The sequence below is a fragment of the Bos indicus x Bos taurus genome, chromosome 7 (assembly GCF_003369695.1).
Source record: "Bos indicus x Bos taurus breed Angus x Brahman F1 hybrid chromosome 7, Bos_hybrid_MaternalHap_v2.0, whole genome shotgun sequence".
Taxonomy (NCBI): Eukaryota; Metazoa; Chordata; class Mammalia; order Artiodactyla; family Bovidae; genus Bos; species Bos indicus x Bos taurus.
The window spans coordinates 9,337,134-9,356,677 of record NC_040082.1 but is presented as its reverse complement, the minus strand read 5'-3'; the positions used below and the strand labels follow the sequence as shown (position 1 = coordinate 9,356,677).

General features: G+C 38.4%; 1 protein-coding gene across 1 annotated transcript in view; it reads right to left on the bottom strand.

The window, feature by feature from the left end:
- SLCO4C1 (solute carrier organic anion transporter family member 4C1) overlaps positions 1-19,544 on the bottom strand; it is an 84,952-nt gene that overhangs the window by 41,150 nt on the left and 24,258 nt on the right. The gene's annotated exons all lie outside the window — the stretch shown is intronic.

The window sequence follows — 19,544 nt, the reverse complement described above, 5'->3', positions numbered from 1 at the left end:
GAGTAGACACAGAAGGATCAAATTCAACACTCATTTATAATAAAAGACTCTCCAAAGAGTAGACATAGAAGGATCATACGTGCATGTGTATTTAGTTGCTCAGTTGTGTCTGACTTTTTGCAACCCCATGGACTATAGCCTGCCAGGATTCTCTGTCCATGGAACTCATCAGGCAAGAATACTGGAGTGAATATCCATTACCTTCTCCAAGGGATCTTTCGGACCCAGGGATCAAACTCGGGTCTCCTGCATTGCAGGCAGATTCTTTACAAACTGAGCCACCAGGGAAGTCTCTCATAGGGATCATACCTCAACATTATAAAAGCCATATACCACAAACTCACAGCAAACATTATTTTCAGTGCAGAAAAACTGAAAGCATTTCCTCTAAGATCAAGGAAATACAAGGAATAAGACAAGGGTGCCCACTCTCACCACTATTATTAAACATAGCTTTGGAAGTCCTAGCCACAGTAATCAGAGAAGAAAAAGAAATAAAAGGAATCCAGATTGGAAAAGAAGTAAAACTCTCACTGTTTGCATATGACATGATACTATATTTAAAACCCTAAAGATGCCACCAGAAAATTACTAGAGCTGCCCAATGAATAAAGTCACAGGTATAAAATTGATACACAGAAATCCCTTGCATTCCTACACAGTAACAATGAAAAATCAAAGCGCAATTAAGGAAACAGTCCCATTAAATACCTAAGAATAAACCTATCTAAAGAGACAAAAGATTTTTATGCAGAAAAGTACAAGACATTGATGAAAGAAATCAAAGATATACAAACAGATGGACACACATACCATGTTCTTGTATTGGAAGAATCATTTTTGTGAAAATCACTATACCACCCAAAGCAACTGACTGATTCAATTCAATTCCTATCAACTACCAATGGTATTTTTCATAGAACTACAACAAAAAATTTCATAATTTTCATGGAAACACAAAGACATCAAATAGCCAAAGTAATCTTGACAAATGAAAATGGAACTGGAAGAATCAACATTCTTGACTTCAGACTAAACTACAAAACTATAGTCATCAAGACACTATGGTACTGGCACAGAAACAGAAATGCAGACGAATGGAACAAGACAGAAAGCTCAGAGGTAAATCCACAAACCTATGTGCACCTTATGTGACAAAGGAGACAAAGTTACACAATGGAGAAAAGATAGCCTCTTCAATAAGTGGTGCTGGGAAAACTGGACAGCTATATGTAAATGGACGAAACTATAACACCTCCTAATATCATACACAAAAATAAACCAAAGTGGATTAAAGACTTAAATGTAAAGCCAGAAACTATAAAGCTTCTATAGGATAACAAAGGCAGCATACTCCTTGACATAAATCACAGCAAGATCCTCCATAACCCATCTCCTAGAATAATGGAAATAAAAACAAAAATAAACAAGTGGGACCTAATTAAACTTAAAAGCTTTTGCACAGCATAGAAAACTATAAACCAGGTGAAAAGACAAAATTCAGAATGGGAGAAAATGACAGCAAAGGAAACAACTGACAAAGCATCCATCTCCAAAACATACAAGCAGCTCATACAGCTCAATACCAAAAATACAAACAATCCAATCAAAAAACTGGCAGAAGATCTAAACAGACATTTCTCCAAAGAAGAATACAGACAGCTGATAAACATGAAAAGATGGTCAACGTCTCTCATTATTCAGTTCAGTTCAGTTCAGTTCAGTTGCTCAGTAGTGTCCAACTCTTTGTGACCCCATGAATCGCAGCATGCCAGGCCTCCCTGTCCATCACCAACTCCCAGAGTTCACTCAAACTCATGTTCATCGAGTTGCTGATGCCATCCAGCCATCTCATCCTCTGTTGTCCTCTTCTCCTCCTGCCCCCAATCCCTCCCAGCATCAGACTTTTTCCAATGAGTCAACTCTTCACATGAGGTAGCCAAAGTACTGGAGTTTCAGCTTCAACATCAGTCCTTCCAAAGAACACTCAGGACTGATCTCCTTTAGAATGGACTGGTTGGATCTCCTTGCAGTCCAAGGGACTCTCAAGAGTCTTCTCCAACACCACAGTTCAAAAGCATCAATTCTTCGGTGCTCAGCTTTCTTCACAGTCCAAGTCTCACATCCATACATGACCACTGGAAAATCTCTCATTATTAGAGAAATTCAAATTAAAACTACAGTGAGGTATCTCCTCCTAGGGTCAGAATGGCCATCATCAAAAAAGAAAAATCTACAAACAATAAGTGCTGGAGAGGGTATGGAGAAGAGAACCCTCTTGCATTGTTGGTAGGAATGTAAATTGATATAGCCTTTAAGGAGCATAGTATGGAGATTTCCTTAAAAATCCAGGAACAGAACTACCATACGACCCAAGAGTCCCACTACTGGGCATACACTCTGAGAAAACCATAACTGAAAGAGATGCATGTATCCCAATGATAGTTGTCGCACTATTTACAATAACTAGGACATGGAAGCAACCCAGATATCCATCTACAGATGAATGGATAAAGAAGATGTGGTACATGCATACAATGGAATATTACTCAGCCATAAAAAAGAACCCATTTGAGTCAGTCCCAATGAGGTGCATGAACCTAGAGCCTATTACACAGAGTGAAGTAAGTCAGAAACAGAAAACAAATATCATTTATCAGTGCATATATATGGAATCTAAAAGATGGTACTGATGAGTCTACCTGCAGGGCAGCAATGGAGACCCAGACATAGAGAACAAACTTGTGGACACAGTGGGGGAAGAAGAGGGAGGGATGAATTGAGAGAGTGACACTGAAACATATACATCACCATGCATAAGACAGATAACCAGTGGGAATTTGCTGTATGATGCAGGGAGCTAAAACCTGATGGTCTGTGACAACCCAGAAGGTTGGGATGGGTAGGAGGTGGGAAGGAGGTTCAAAAGGTGGGGACATATGTATACCCATGGCTGATGCTGCTGTACAGCAGATACTAACACAGTAGTGTAAAGCAATTATCCTGCAATCAAATTTCTTTTTTAAAAAAGGCAATGGAGAAAATGTTAACAATGCAAAAAAAAGAAAATAAACTCTCCCATACCTCTACTTTCCTCTACCTTATGCTCTCCCATGTCACTTAGATGGAGGCAATAGCCCCTGTCAACAGTTTCTTTGATCATTTTTCAGACATTTTCTCAGACATTCACAAGCCATATCCATTTATATTTTTATACATGATCATATTAAACATACTATTCTTGTATTCAACAACCTCCAGTTTCTACTTCTTATGTCCTAGATATCCTTGATATTAAAACTCAAAGCTATAGTTAAATTTCTTTGTTGGCAGTGTTATAATATTCCACAGAATAAATGTCTTGTGATTTATTTACCAAGTCCACAACTACTATTTAATAACTAATAATATAACATATATGGCTTCACATGTTGTTCAGCGGTAAAGAATCCACCACCTGCAAAGCAGGAGACATGGGTTTGATCCCTGGGTTGAGAAGATCCCCTGGAAAAGGAAATAGCAACACATTCCAGTATTCTTGCCTGGGAAATCCCATGGACAATTAGTCTGGCAGGCTAGTCCATGGGGGTGCAAAAGAGTTGGACACAATTTAGTGACTAGACAACAACAATATAACACAATTATTAATGTTATCATATTATGCATACATTTAGGTCAAACTAATGCCATGATGAATATTTTTAAAATTTATTTTGGCATATCTGTGCAAGCCTATCTATAGGACAAGTTACAGAAGTGGAATTTCTGGATCAGCATGTGTAAATCTTTATATTTGATTTGTCAAACTGCCTTATCAAAAAGTTATAAAAATATGCAATCCCATTAGCAATGAAGGAACACTTTACATAAAAAAAGCTTGAATCACTACCAACCTCACATAAATAAAATATATATGGACACACACAATTTTAAAATTTCATTTGAAAAAATCAGCAAAGTAAGCATTTTTCCATATGCCTCTTGGCCACCTTCATGTTTTTCGGTGAACTAACTTTTCAAATTCACTTCAGAGCTTTTAATTTTGATATCTAGTTTATAAAAGTCTTCCTTTCTCCTTGATTATATATAAATTCATTTATGCTAGGTTTCATCCTATCATTTTTACTACTTTAATTTTTAATTCATACATGTAATATATTTTAGTGGGAAAATACAAGGGTACAGCATTCTGTCAATTAATCAAAGAATAGATCTCATTAAATTTCTTATGCGTGGTTTATTTCTTGACAATCAGTTTTATCACTGATCTTTGCAGCCCCTCTCCCCAGATCTCTTGTAAGTACTTCATCAGTCCAAGGCTTGTGGGTATTAGAAGCTCAGCCCAGCTACAAACCATTTTACATTACTACATTTAAGGCTCTGTAACAGATATTATTTTATCATTTTCCCCAAATAAACAAGGTCTATGAGTTATTTATAAAACTACTGTATCCAATATACTGGATTACTTTCTGCATTACTTCTGAATATTTCCTTCTACTACTTTTCCTAAAATTGATAAAAATTGACAGTGACATTTCAAGCCACAGAAAGGCAAAGAATCTTAAAGTGCATATTTCTAAGTGCAAGAATCCAGTTCACAAAGGATATACACATAATAATTTTAAACATATGACAATCTGGAAAAGCAAAAGCATGACAATAGTTGCCAAGGGAAGAGGGGAGGGAAGGTTGAATATATGAAGCACCCCAGGATTTTTTAGGGTAGTGAAACTACTGGATATGTTGGCTTGATTGTGGATACAAGGCACTATGCATTTGAACATCATAGTACAAAGAGTAAAATCATTTCAAAGGCCAAAAGGCGTCAGGAGGAAATACAGAATGTGACAACAGGATCTAACTAATACAAATGCATGAAACGCCCTCACTGCAAGGATGGGTCCTGAGTAACTGTGGAAATGAGTGGAGTCTTCAAGACTAAAGGCAAAAGGATCTATATATAATCTCTATACTCTCAATGATAAAGTTATTTCCCATCCTGTAATAAAGAAACCAGGGCCCATGAGAGAAACAGTTAATCCTAGAACTGGAGCAGGAAATACACAGGATGAGCCTGAAGCATCTCAGAGTGCCAGGACATAAGGAAGTTCTCAAAACAAACAAAAAACATCTACAGTAATGAAGGTAAATGGAAAGGAGCCAAATGGAAAAACTCCAGGTAGACAAAGCTAGAATAATTTGAACAACAAAATAAAGTAGCATTGGATTATAACCAAAAGTATAAGATATATATCCATGTATCCACACTGAAAAGAAGTGGATTTTTAAATTTTTATTTTACTTAAATAAATAAATAAATAAAAGTGGAAGGAGAGACAAATCCTAATACAGAATAATTCCAAGTAATTTATGCAGTTACTCCATCCTCAAAGAGATGGAACATAACACTCCATTTCTGAAATGTGGGGTACATTTAGTGACTTTCTTCTAAATTGTATACTATAGAAAGTAGGAAAAGAGCAACTTCACTGCAAATTAACCTCAAAAATACTACCTGAGCCAAGTAATCAAGGTTATCATCAAGAGTGATAAGTGATGCTTATATCATATCCTTGATATGATGTGATGAAAATGGCATTTTGCTGCGTGGTCCTCCCCCTGGAAATCCCATTAGCCTAGTCTAATCACAGGAAAAACATCAGACAAATCCTAATTGACGGACAGTTTACAAAATATCTGCCTCAAAACTGCTAAGATTATCAAAAGAAAAGAAAGAAAAAGAAAAATCTGGGAAATTATCAAAGCCAAGAGGAGCCAGAGGGATAATGACAACTAAATGTAAAAGGCATACTGGATCAGATCATAGAACAGAAAAAGGAAGCTAGGTAGAACTAAGTTCAGTTCAGTTCATTTCAGTTACTCAGTTGTGTCCGACTCTTTCCAACCCCATGAACCGCAGCACACAAGGCCTCCCTGTCCATCATCAACTCCCAGAGTCCACCCAAACCCATATCCATTGAGTTGATGATGCCATCCAACCATCTCATCCTCTGTCATCCCCTTCTCCTCCTGCCCTCAATCTTTCCAAGCATCAGGGTCTTTTCAAATGAGTCAGCTCTTCACATCAGGTGGCCGAAGTATTGGAGTTTGAACATCCGTCCTACCAATGAACACCCAGGACTGATCTCCTTTAGGATGGACTGGTTGGATCTCCTTGCAGTCCAAGGGACTAAATCTACATAAAGTTGGGACTTCAGTTAACAAGCAGAAACATTAATAAATGATGTATCAATATTAGTTCATTAATCATAAGAAATGTAGCATACAAAGCAAGATTTTAATAACAGGAATAAATGGTTATGGTATAAACGCAAACTATACTATCTTCACAATATTTCTGTAAATCTACACCCACATCCAAATTTATAGGCTATAACTAAAGTAGTACCATAGCAAAGCATCTCATTCAAACAAAAAAGACACTCCCCAAAGAAAGAAGTCAAAATAAGAGACATGTTAAAATAAATCACATATTAATATCAGTAAATTGCCCCTAGCACTAACACTACTGGCACTAGATGAGTTTATTGTAGAATATCAATGGAGAAAATAACATACAAAAGAATATCCAGGAAAAAGAAATACGGAAAAAATCAAGCAATTAAGAAGCATCTCTAACAAAAAGCAATTAAGAATTAACAAATGAATAGACATCTGATTAATAAAATATAAAATAAGAAAAGTCACACAAAAAAATCATCTGAAATAACCAGCAAAATATATTTACTAACATAATGAAAAAGGAGAAATAACATACATACAAATAATACATGAAAAGAAGGAAATAAACTATAAAGAGAAGAAATCTTTTAAAATTCACAAGAGACTACTTAGATAAAAATTCTAGCAAATTAATTCAATCACCTAAAATGGCTAATTCCCAACCCAGTTAGTTTCAGAGATGAATTTTATCAGAACTTTATATATTAATAATAATAAGTCTAATGCTACTTAAAGTACTCCAATACATAAAACAGGACTAAAACTTACCAAAATATCTTTGACTACAAATTGATAACATGAAAAAGATTAACAATACCAAAGAAAACCATAGACCAATCTCATATGTGAATATCAATACAAAAAAGTCATAAACAAAACATTAGCAACAAAATCCAATAACATGTATAAAAAATACAGCATGACTCTATAAAGAAGTACATTCAGTTCAGTTCAGTCACTCAGTCGTGTCTTACTCTTTACAACCCCATGAATCGCAGCACACCAGGCCTCCCTGTCCATCACCAACTCCCAGAGTTCACTCAAACTCATGTCCATAGAGTCGCTGATGCCATCCAGCCATCTCATCCTCTGTTGTCTCCTTCTCCTCCTGCCCCCAATCCCTCCCAGAATCAGAGTCTTTTCCAATGAGTCAACTTTTCACATGAGGTGGCCAAAGTACTGGAGTTTCAGCTTTAGCATCAGTCCTTCCAAAGAAATCCCAGGACTGATCTTTAGAATGGACTGGTTGGATCTCCTTGCAGTCCAAGGGACTCTCAAGAGTCTTCTCCAACAGCACAGTTCAAAAGCATCATTTCTTCGGCGCTTAGCCTTCTTCACAGTCCAACTCTCACATCCATACATGACCACTGGAAAAACCATAGCCTTGACTAGACGGACCTTTGTTGGCAAAGTAATGTCTCTGCTTTTGAATATGCTATCTAGGTTGGTCATAACTTTCCTTCCAAGAAGTAAGCATCTTTTAATTTCATGGCTGCAATCACCATCTGCAGTGATTTTGGAGCCCCCAAAAATAAAGTCTGACACTGTTTCCACTGTTCCCCATCTATTTTCCATGAAGTGATGGGACCAGATGCCATGATCTTAGTTTTAGGAAGTCTATTAAAATTTAACATATTAGACCTAATTAGAAAAATCAAATGACCAGTTTCGTAGATTTTAAATAGACAATTGACAAATGTCAACTAAATCATATTATTCAACATAAAACAGGAATAGGTATTTAACATAATTAAATATATAAGTGTGTATACACACACAGGTATATATACACACACATGCAGACTGCTAAAATCAGGAGCTAAGACAAGGATACACACTAACTCTGCAAATTTTCATATTATACTAGAGGGAAAGAGAAAAGAACTAGAAGCCTATGAATAGGAAATCAAGAGGTAAAGCCACTCATATTTGCAGAAATTATAACTTCTTTTTGGGACACTGAATTCATTCCAGAACCAATGGAAAAACTACTAAAAACAATAAGGGAATTTAGTAAAGCAGTAAGATACAAAATTAATTAAAATAAAAAGAATATACAAAACAAAGTAAGCTTCACATGCATAAGTTAGATGACAAGAGGAAAAAAATGTATAGAAAGAAAAACACTAAGTACACTTAGAAATAAATGTGAACATCTTACAGGAAGAATACTTGTCTACCTAGCATCACTGAGAAGTCATAAAGGTGGAACAAAATAAGGAAGAATGTGTCATAAAGCTGAGGAGCCAGACAAAAATTCTAAATTTAAGCAGCAATCTTTCCATGTGGGAAAGAAAGAAACGCTCCATGACTTATTCAGGAGGAACATCCATCTCAGCCAGAAAACAATTACCGTTTGTCCAGAACAGAGCTGCAGGCCCTCTCCTGAGTGCGTGTGAAGTGAGGCAGGGCCCTAAAACGGTGCCCAGCGCTCCCAATCCTAATTCCCGGGCCTGACTATGACAACATCACACCTCTGATTATGTAACAGTGGCAAAGGGAAATCTCAGAGTAAATCCATCTTACTAATTAACTAACTTAAGGTACTAAGTTGATTTTGAATTAGTCTGAGAGATCCAAAATCACTACAGGTGGTGACTGCAGCCATGAAATTAAAAGACGCTTACTCCTTGGAAGGAAAGTTATGACCAACCTAGATAGCATATTCAAAAGCAGAGACATTACTTTGCCAACAAAGGTCCGTCTAGTCAAGGCTATGGTTTTTCCAGTGGTCATGTATGGATGTGAGAGTTGGACTGTGAAGAAAGCTGAGCACTGAAGAAATGATGCTTTTGAACTGTGCTGTTGGAGAAGACTCTTGAGAGTCCCTTGGACTGCAAGGAGATCCAACCAGTCCATTCTGAAGGAGATCAGCCCTGGGATTTCTTTGGAAGGAATGATGCTAAAGCTGAAACTCCAGTACTTTGGCCACCTCATGTGAAAAGTTGACTCATTGGAAAAGACTCTGATTCTGGGAGGGATCGGGGTCAGGAGGAAAAGGGGACGACAGAGGATGAGATGGCTGGATGGCATCACCGACTCGATGGACGTGAGTTTGAGTGAACTCTGGGAGTTGGTGATGGACAGAGAGGCCTGGTGTGCTGCGATTCATGGGGTCGCAAAGAGTAAGACACGACTGAACAACTGAACTGAACTGAGAGATTAACTGACTGTGTTCAACAATCTAATCACAAAAGCAGAAGCTTTCTCTGGCGGGCAGAAGATTTAAATTAGCAAAAAGATTCTGTGAACTTTCGCTGGTTTTAAAGATGGAGAGGACCATGTGCCAAGAAAGGTGAGGAGCTTCTAGAAGCTGAGAGAAACCCCCATTGACAATCATCAAGGAAATGGAAGATCGTAGTTCAACAATTCTGAGAAACGGATACTTCACGACAGTTTAATAGGTTTGCGAAAGAATTCTTGTCTAGAGCCTCAAATGAGAGCACAGCCAGCGGACACCCTGAGATGGAGATTCTGGGCAGAGAACTCAGAGCTGTGCCAGACTCTTGAACTATGGAGATGGTAAGATAATATATTTGTGCGTTTTCAAGTTGGTAAATTTGTGTAATACGCTATACAGCAAAAGAAAGTTAATACAAACTTCATACAAAAAGCTCTCCAAGGTAATAATTCACCTCATTCAAAATAATTTCCTCATAACCCAAAAGGAAAAGCAAATACATAACAGAACAATTACCATATTGCTAGCCTTTAAGTGATGAAAACAATTGGTTCTTAAAATCAAAAGCTGAAAATAGGGATTTAATAAGCTCATTCATAAATGTGGTGAGATAAGGGATTTTAAAAAGAGAAAAAGTAGGCTGAAAGCTCTGGAAACACATGAAATACAAATGAAAACTACCACAGAAATAAAAGTCACACTGCAATGGGCAAGAGAGAGAAGAGAGATTGTGAGAATTACAAGGACAGACAGAAAACACTTGAGGAAAAAAAAAATTAAATAAACAAAAACCAAGACTTAAAAGATTAGAGAGAAAATTACAGAAATGATATCTAGACAAAGAAAATCAAACATATGCAGAATCAATCAGAATATAAAAAATACATATATTCAAGTAGGAAGCTTTCCTAAAATAAAGACTAATCTATAATTTTAAAAGACGTTAAACAGCCCTAGTGATTTTGATGTAGAACTTTCAACAAGACATTCCCTTATAAAGCTACTAGATTTCAATGATGAAGAAAGACTTCTTTGAACAGTCAGGAAAAAAGATAGTCACTTAGGCAGAGGGAAATTTTAAAAAAGGATTTAGCTGGACTCAGACTACTTTAAACCAAAATTAATTCCATAAAGGCAGTAAAGGAATGACATAGAAAATCAGTGAAAGATAATGTGACTCAGAAAATTTACGCTGAGCCAAACTGTTATCCAAACAAAGATAAAAGACAAATATTTAACATATTTAAAATCTCATGGAATTAACCTTTCCTTAAAACAAACAAACAAAAATCTACTAGAGGATACATTTCAGCCTACCGTGAAACATAAGTATTTCGTTCAGAGATGCACTCTGCTGCTGCTGCTGCTAAGTCACTTCAGTCGTGTCTGACTCTGTACGACCCCATAGACGCCAGCCCACCAGGGTCCCCCATCCCTAGATTTTCCAGGCAAGAGTACTGGAGTGGGTCGGCATTGCCTTCTCCAATGCATGAAAGTGAAAAGTGAAAGTGAAGTCACTCAGTCGTGTCAAACTCTTAGCGACCCCATGGACTGCACCCTGCCAGGCTCCTCCATCCCTGGGATTTTAGGGCCCTAAAGAATACACTGACATTGTACAGGAGACAGGGATCAAGACCATCCCCATGGAAAAGAAATGCAAAAAAGCAAAATGGCTGTCTGGGGAGGCCTTACAAATAGCTGTGAAAAGAAGAGAAGTGAAAAGCAAAGGAGAAAAGGAAAGATATAAACATCTGAATGCAGAGTTCCAAAGAATAGCAAGAAGAGATAAGAAAGCCTTCTTCAGCGATCAATGCAAAGAAATAGAGGAAAACAACAGAATGGGAAAGACTAGAGATCTCTTCAAGAAAATCAGAGATACCAAGGGAACATTTCATGCAAAGATGGGCTCGATCAAGGACAGAAATGGCATGGACCTAACAGAAGCAGAAGATATTAAGAAGAGATGGCAAGAATACACAGAAGAACTGTAAAAAAAAGATCTTCACGATCCAGATAATCACAATGGTGTGATCACTGACCTAGAGCCAGACATCCTGGAATTAAGTCAAGTGGGCCTTAGAAACCATCACTACGAACAAAGCTAGTGGAGGTGATGGAATTCCAGTTGAGCTATTCCAAATCCTGAAAGATGATGCTGTGAAAGTGCTGCATTCAATATGCCAGCAAATTTGGAAAACTCAGCACTGGCCACAGGACTGGAAAAGGTCAGTTTTCATTCTAATCCCAAAGAAAGGCAATGCCAAAGAATGCTCAGACTACTGCACAATTGCACTCATCTCACACACTAGTAAAGTAATGCTCAAAATTCTCCAAGCCAGGCTCCAGCAATATGTGAACCATGAACTTCCTGATGTTCAAGCTAGTTTTAGAAAAGGCAGAGGAATCAGAGGTCAAATTGCCAACATCAGCTGGATCATGGAAAAAGCAAGAGAGTTCCAGAAAAACGTCTATTTCTGCTTTATTGATGATGCCAAAGCCTTTGACTGTGTGGATCACAATAAACTGTGGAAAATTCTGAAAGAGATGAGAATACCAGACCACTTGATCTGCCTCTTGAGAAATTTGTATGCAGGTCAGGAAGCAACAGTTAGAACTGGACATGGAACAACAGACTGGTTCCAAATAGGAAAAGGAGTACGTCAAGGCTGTATATTGTCACCCTGTTTATTTAACTTCTATGCAGAGTACATCATGAGAAACGCTGGACTGGAAGAAGCACAAGCTGGAATCAAGATTGCCGGGAGAAATATCAATAACCTCAGATATGCAGATGACACCACCTTTATGGCAGAAAGTGAAGAGGAACTAAAAAGCCTCTTGATGAAAGTGAAAGTGGAGAGTGCAAAAGTTGGCTTAAAGCTCAACATTCAGAAAACGAAGATCATGGCATCCGGTCCCATCACTTCATGGGAAATAGATGGGGAAACAGTGGAAACAGTGTCAGACTTTATTTTTTTGGGCTCCAAAGTCACTGCAGATGGTGACTGCAGCCATGAAATTAAAAGACGCTTACTCCTTGGAAGGAAAGTTATGACCAACCTAGATAGCATATTCAAAAGCAGAGACATTACTTTGCCAACAAAGGTCCGTCTAGTCAAGGCTATGGTTTTTCCAGTGGTCATGTATAGATATGAGAGTTGGACTGTGAAGAAGGCTGAGCACTGAAGAATTGATGCCTTTGAACTGTGGTGTTGGAGAAGACTCTTGAGAGTCCCTTGGACTGCAAGGAGATCCAACCAGTCCATTCTGAAGGAGATCAGTCCTGGGATTTCTTTGGAAGGAATGATGCTAAAGCTGAAACTCCAGTACTTTGGCCACCTCATGCAAAGAGTTGACTCATTGGAAAAGACTCTGATGCTGGGAGGGATTGGGGGCAAGAGGAGAAGGGGACGGCAGAGGATGAGATGGCTGGATGGCATCACTGACTCGATGGCCGTGAGTCTCACTGAACTCTGGGAGTTGGTGATGGACAGGGAGGCCTGGCGTGCTGCAATTCATGGGGTTGCAAAGAGTCGGACACGACTGAGCGACTGATCTGATCTGATCTGATCTGAAAGAAGACCATTCATGTTAAGTAATATCAATTTATTAAATTGCATATGTTATAATACAGCTTTACAAGATAGCTAGATTTACCTATTACATGACTTCTGTGGTATTAATAATTGAGGGAACTATCTGAACCTTGAATTTCAACTTCTGATATGAAATCAAAAAGTTTCTGACAAAATACTTTCAACGCTAAATTAAATGTATGTGATTTGACAAAACACCACAAGAGGGAGCTTCTATGTCATTTAAGAACATAAGAGGCGTGTTGTCAAAAAAAACTTAAGGCTCAAATTTTCTTTAATGAACAAACTGGTGCCGAACTCTGCCCAGCAACATGTGCAGGAACTAAAGGCCAAAGGGCAAAAGGAAATCCATAATCCAGAATATTCAGAACTTAAATATAAAGCTCAAAGCAACCCTCAGCCTTGTCCAGAGGGCCCCAGCCTGCTCCACCCCACCACCCCACCTCCACCCTGGCGGGCATTCACCTTCAACACCTGTTAAAGGTAAAGAGGCCACCTTTTCCTCTGGCCTATCCTGCTGTCGAGCATTGGGAAGGAGTGCAATCCATTCCCCCAACCACACTTTTCTGACAGTATTTCCAGGAAGTGCCTGAAACTCCCAAGAAGCAGTTTTATGGGGAACCCCGTCTGCTTCATTTACCTGTACTCTGAGGTGGCTGACTTGGATGAAAAGCAACCTCTCTTTCTCCCCAGGGAGTGACTTTTTTTCCCAAGGCTCCACATCCCATCACCTTAGCCCTTGCCCTGAAGAAGGAGAATGAACTGCTGCTTTTGTTTGAACTTGACCATCCCCAAGTCAAATTCCCAACATTCACTGGATCACAGAGAAAGCAAGAAAATTTAAATATATATATATATATATATATATATATATATATATACTTCTGCTTCATTGACTATGCTAAAGCCTTTTACTGTGTAGATCAAAACAAACTGTGGAAAATTCTTAAAGAGGTGGAAATACCAGATCATCTTATCTGTCTCCTGAGAAACCTGTATGCAGGTCAAGAAGCAACAGTTAGAACCAGACATGAGACAACTGATGGCTCCAAACTGGGAAAGGAGTATGACAAAGCTATATCCCATCACTCTGCTTATTTAACTTACATGTAGATTATTTCCTGAGAAACACCGGGCTGGATGAAGCACAAGCTGAAATCAAGACTGCCTGGAGAAACATCAACAACCTCAGATGTGCAGATGACACCACCCTTATGGCAGAAGAAGAACTAAAGAGCCTCTTGCTGAGGGTCAAAGAGGAGAGTGAAACAGCCGGCTTGAAACTCAACATTTCAAAAAATTAAGATCATAGCATTTAGTCCCATTGCTATGTTATGCTAAGTCACTTCAGTCGTGTCCGACTCTGTGCGACCCCATAGACGGCAGCCCACCAGGCTCCCCCGTCTTTGGAATTCTCCAAGCAAGAACACTGGAGTGGGTTGCCATTTCCTTCTCCAATGCATGAAAGTGAAAAGTCAAAGTGAAGTCGCTCAGTTGTGTCCAACTCTTAGCAACCCCATGGATTGCAGCCTAACAGGCTCCTCCGTCCATGGGATTTTCCAAGCAAGAGTACTGGAGTGGGGTGCCATTGCCTTCTCTGCTGGTCCCATTACTCCATGGCAAATAGAAAGTGAAAAAGTGGAAGCAGTGGCAGATTTTATTTTCTTGGGCTCCAAAATCACTGCAGACAGTGACTAAAGCCACAAAATTAAAAGATGTGTGCACCCTGAAAGGAAAGCTATGACCAACCTAAGACAGTGTATTAAAAAGCAGAGACATCACTGTGCCGACAAAGGTATGTGTAAGTCTAAGCTATAGTTTTTCCAGTAGCCGTGTACGGATGTGAGATTTGGACCATAAAGAAGCCTGAGCGCTGAAGAACTGATGCTTTTGAATTGTGGTGCAGAAGACTTCACAGTCCCTTGGACAGCAAGGTGTTCAAACCAGTCCATCCTAAAGAAGATCGACCCTGAATATTCACTGGAAGGACTGATGCTGAAGCAGAAGCTCCAATACTTTGCCCACCTGATGCAAAGAACTGACTCCTTGGAAAAGCCCCTGATGCTGGGAAAGATTGAGGGTAGGAGGAGAAGGGGACGACAGAGGATGAGATGGTTGGATGGCATCACTGACTCAATGAACATGAGTCTGAGAAAACTCCTGGAGATAGTGAAGGACAGGGGAGCCTGGTGTGCTGCAGTTCATGGGGTTGCAAAGAGTCAGACATAACTTAGCGAATGAACAAGTCTACACAGCATCTTCTGACCTGGAGATGGTAGCTCATCCCTATCTCCCTCTTCTATAACCTCTGTTCACTTATCTTATTATCACTCTTTCAAAAATCTTTCTTACAAAACTTTAAAGGGAAGAAAAAATTATCTCTGAGTTTCACTATCTGTAATATGCATCCCTGTAAGCACAGGGATCAGGGGAGGACCCTTCTTACCCAGGCCCAATGGCAGGCAGCTGGCGGCATATTTGTGTAAGAGGAGGGGGAAAAAAATACTCTTTCTGGAGGTGGGCAGCGACACTCTGAAGTCCAAGCTTCCCGAGAGTTCCTGAAACAACTGATGGAGAAACACATGATAAGTCAGGTTGCAGCAGGGTATCCTCGGGCTACTTTGGTTCATAAAAATAGAGCAAGTGGGTGAGGAAAGGCAGCACAGGGAATCTCACAGATGATTTAGGGCTCTGTATTTGTGGGAGCTGAAGACCTGGAGAGCCTCTGCCTGTTTGTCAACTAACCCACCTGGGATGCTGAGCTGATCACTCATCTCCCACGAGAACCTAGCTCAACCGATAAAATGATTAAAAACAAAAAACAAAAAACTATCACAGCATCCATACAAAGATGCTGTTAAGAAAAAACTGCAACATACTTTCATTCAAATTAAGATTCAGACACTGACTAAAAAACATATTTTTATGGAGCAGATGAAAACTGTGAGCACATCGTAATGGCAAAGCAGAAATGAAATAACTCAGAAAAGAAGTAGTGAGAGAAAGAGGAGATGAAGTTTGCACTGTAAAACTCCAAGAAAAAAGTAAAAGGGAATAGCCAGAACTGTGTGGAAAGGAAGGTAAACCACAAGGATGAACAGGTTGAGAAAACACAGTCATGGACACATAATACAGACATTACAAAAGGGAGTAAAATGAAAGATAAAGAAAAAGGCAGAGAAAATGCAAAGGATATAAGGTGGCCAAAGAAGATTACATATACACATAACTGAAGTATCTGAGGGGGAAAAAAAACAACAAACTAACATCAAAGAAGAAAATACTCAGATATGTAGTTTAAGAAAATGTCCCTAAAATGTGAAAATATGCATTTAAACCTATATGTTTCAATCTGCGTAAATGGGTGCTAGGGAACCATGAAATCAATAGTCATCCTAAGATATAGCTTCAACTGGACTTTGAAGAGACTCCAAAGTGCACAGACATATGGACTCTTGAGAATATTCTTGGTAGAAAATACGAGCATTTATATTGTATATCTGGGGCTTCCTTGGTGACTCAGCTGATAAAGAATCTGCCTGCAATGCGGGAGACCTGGGTTCGATCCCTCGATTGGGAAGCTCCCTTGGAGAAAGGAATGGCAACCCACTGCAGTATTCTTGCCTGGAGAATTCCATGGACAGAGAAGCCTGACGGGCAACAGACCAGGGGATTGCAGAGTTGGACATGACTGAGTGACTAACACTATACTGGACATCCAGCGTCACACGCAGTTCTAAATGATTTCAGAATACACAGGTGGAAAAAGGCCATTAATAACTTAAATATAAGGATGAGTAAGAACTCAGGGAGTTGGTGACGGACAGGGAGGCCTGGCATGCTGCGATTCATGGGGTCACAAAGAGTCGGACACGACTGAGCGACTGAACTGAACTGAAGAAAGTCCCAAAAAGGCAAAGATCAAATTATGAACATTTTTAAAAAAAGAGAAACATTGAAATTACAAATCTGAATTACATCTTGTGCCAAATAACACTCACCTTTAACTACAATGAAATCTATCCTATTTTACTCATAATGTATTATTCCAAAGGAAAAAAATTTAAGCTTTCACATACATTTCTAGCCTAATCTTTACAACATTCTGCAATCATTCTACAAATGAAGAAATTGAATATCAAAGTCACATGCTATGAGGAGTCAGATTTTGCAACATAGCCTAATAATTGGATTCCTAGTCTTCTGATCCTCCAATACATTCTCCGTGATCTTTGGGAGCTATAATTAAATGAGCTGAGCCATTACCTAAAGAGATACAAAGCAAGATTTCCTCAAATATAATTTATGGAATCCTAGGCTTCTGAGAATTTCCATGAATGGAAGGGTGCTATGGTCAAATCAGTGTGGGAAATATTGTATTATAGTACCTCTCCTCTTAGATTAATAAGCATGCATTTATAAGTAATATGAAAGTTTTATACATTATCTGTCATACATTCAAGTGGCTTTTTTCTCCATTAATGTCTAACATCTCACAGAACTAGTGTTCCATAAAACATACTTTGGTTTGAAGTATAACGAAGGTGTCAGGTAAAACAAAACAACCCTAGGTAATTAAAAGTTTTAAATTAACTCTTGTATTGACAGACATAATTCTGAAAGGATTAGTGTTATCAGTAATCATTAGTGATTCCTAGTGCCAAGACTCTATTATTTTGGGGGGCTCCAAAATCACTGCAGATGGTGATTGCAGCCACGAAATTTTAAAAGACACTTGCTCCTTGGAAGAAAAGTTATGACCAACCTAGACAGCTTATTGAAAAGCAGAGACATTACTTTGCCAACAAAGGTCCGTCTAGTAAAAGCTATGGTTTTTCCAGTAGTAATGTATGGATATGAGAGTTGGACTATAAAGAAAGCTGAGCACCAAAGAATTGATGCTTTTGAACTGTGGTGTTGGATAAGACTCTTGAGTCTTGGAGTCTTGCAGTTCATGGAGTCGCAAAGAGTTGGACACAACTGAGTGACTGAACTGAGTGCCAAGGCTCAAATTTTGCTTCCCATCTTTTGTCTTACAACACATCTCCTTTGAAATGAACATACAGATGTAGAAACTGTGAGGATGACTCCAAATCTCAATTTGAACTTCCAGTGTTTTATGTTCTAGAATTACACTTTTCTAAAAAAAAGAAATCTATATTTTATTTATTTAGAGTTATACTTCTAATGCCAAGCTTGTACCTCTAAATCTAAAACAAAATTCTTCACCACAAACCGAACTTCCCCACCTGATATTCCAATATCTGTTCATAACATCCATTTTCTAGTCATCAAGTCTGAAACATGAAAAGCATTCATAATATAGTCCTTGGCTATAATGACTGTGTCAAGTGCTTTTTCTCCTGACACCACACCCATTGTTCAAGTCTAGTCATCTGAGTTGCCCTAAGGAGATTTTCATTTACTATTTTTTCTTTATTCAGTGACTAGGCCTGTATGACTCACTGGGCTCTTAATTACCATGCATTACTTTTATCTTATCCTCATTTATGTTAACAGCAATAAAAATAATACACACTGGGTACTTATCTTAAGCAAGGTCCTTCAATGGCAAACATTTTCTTATCTAATCCCCAGAAAAATCCTATGAAAGTGATACTATTGCTTTCCTCATTTACAGATAAGTAAAGTCTGGTTAGATTAACTTCAAAATTTCTTAAGATTTAAGAGCCTATCCTATGTATTTAAGAGATTTCATCTCATGGTTAATGGTGACATAAAGTAAAATTAATGTTTCTTGAATAGTTTGGGATGTGAATTCAAAACATTTCTATAAGAGCTCCTGACTGTAAGATAAAGAGACAAAAACTTTTTAATAATAAGATTTAAAAGTTGATCTCCTGATCATCTCTAAAGTACAATAGAAACTCTGGACCTAACAGGCATTAACCCATTAAAAGATAAGAAAACTGGAATTGCATATCATGAATATAACAGGAATGACCATAAATGCATAAAAGATTTTTTTAGCATTAGAAAAGTATATGTATAAGTATATACCAATAAATTTAAAATCTCTTAAAATAAAAATATTGACTACAAATGATATAAAATTTGAATGAACCTATTGTGGCTCAGCTGATAAAGAATCCGCCTGCAATGCGGGAGACCTGGGTTTGATCCCTGGGTTGGGAACTCACTCCAGTATTCTGGCCTAGAGAATTCCATGGACTGTATAGTCCATGGGGTCACAAAGAGTTGGACACAACTGAGTGACTTTCACTTTCACATGATTCAGGAATAAATTGAAATAGGAATCAAAAGTGTACTTCTAAAATCAACCTATCCAAAATGGTTTCTCTAGAGAATGTATATCAAAGCTCCATCAACAACAATCAATCGGTATATGGTATTTAAACTGTTCCAATATAGGGAAGAAAATAAAAAGTTTCTCACTTTGTATGAAGTATTAGCACAATTGGGCTTCCCAAGTGGCTCAGCAGTAAAGAATCCACCTGTCAGTGCAGGAGACCTGGGTTCAGTCCCTGGGCGGGGAAGAT